Source organism: Sorghum bicolor, chromosome 3, assembly GCF_000003195.3.
Source record: "Sorghum bicolor cultivar BTx623 chromosome 3, Sorghum_bicolor_NCBIv3, whole genome shotgun sequence".
Classification (NCBI taxonomy): Eukaryota; Viridiplantae; Streptophyta; class Magnoliopsida; order Poales; family Poaceae; genus Sorghum; species Sorghum bicolor.
This window is the reverse complement of record NC_012872.2, coordinates 28,554,109-28,555,466: the sequence shown is the minus strand read 5'-3', so window position 1 is coordinate 28,555,466 and position 1,358 is coordinate 28,554,109.

Here is a 1,358-nt window from a genome sequence, read left to right as displayed (position 1 = left end):
GATAACAGTGAGTGATAATATGGGAATAGAGAATAGAGCAATTCTAGTATATGGGCGATGGTAGCAGAATAGAGAGGATAACTATGGTTTCTCTACTTTAAAGGGGTATGTCTATGTCTGGGACGAACCACGTGATAAGAGTACACCACAAAGGAAGCTTATCCATAGGCCGATAAACCCTACCCGTCCTGCTAACGAGAGGTGGACTACAGGGGACCAACGTAACTGTCACCTACGCGGCCTACCACACGATCCAGCTAGTCAGGGGATATCCACAAGTAATCTAGGTCTAAGCACCACGCTTACACCTATACTACAACTCTAACCTATAGGGTCCTATAGATTAGAAGTACTCAAAAGAGTTGTGAACCAGAACATACATGATTAGTAATTGCATAATGAATTAGAAGTAGATTACCAGAGTCATCCCATGAGCAAGCTTGATTAGAGCTTGATCATGGCGAAGTACAACCGGAGGAAGAACCGACAGGCCGGCCTCTCCTCTAATCCTCCTTCGCTCTCCATCTCGCTACTATCTAGATCTACTCTAGTTTAGAGAAGAGAGGAGAGCTCTCATCTCTAAACCCTAGCTTTTGCTCTGTCTATGAATAATGAATAATGATCAAGGGGGTGCCTCCTCCAGGGGCCAGGGGGTCTGGTTTTATAGTCCCCTCAAGTGAACCTGGGCCGTCGGATCAAACCGACATTGATTGAACGGTTATTCTTGATCCTTTAGGTCGGTGGACCATAATCCGCGAGATTGAGCGTGATTGGCCACAGGAGGTGGGCGGGCGCCCTAAGGACTTGGGCGGGCGCCCTGTCCCTGACTCCGTTCGGTCTCCGCTTCCTTCCCGTGGCTTCTGGAGTCTTCTAGATGTAAGATAATTGCACGGCACATTGATATCTCTATGTAATCCCGACGTGTGGGCCTTTCTTCCTTATTTCCTGATAACCCCCTGCAGAAATAGACAAACACCAAAACTCGTGGAATTCTGTCAGATAAAACCCTAAGTCTAGATGTTGATTTCATTTGGATCCTTTTCTTTGTTTATTTGATAATTAAATTTGATACTTAAGGACCGTCAACAAACTCTCCCAAGCTTACCTCTTACTCGTCCCTGAGCAAGGATAGACTTAGCAATGGATCAGAAGTTGTTGCAATATCTTAAAAATTTGACGGTACACATGCTTTTTTAAATAAGTTCTCATCTCTGAGTTAGAGTAAACTGTTAAGAACTAAAACTTACTTACTTTACCTTTCACCATGGGACTTGTAACCGTCACTTCTGTCTTGAGTAGTTAAAAGATAGAACAGTCTAGCCAAGTGCCATGTCTCTTATTCTTGATCAGCTATAGCT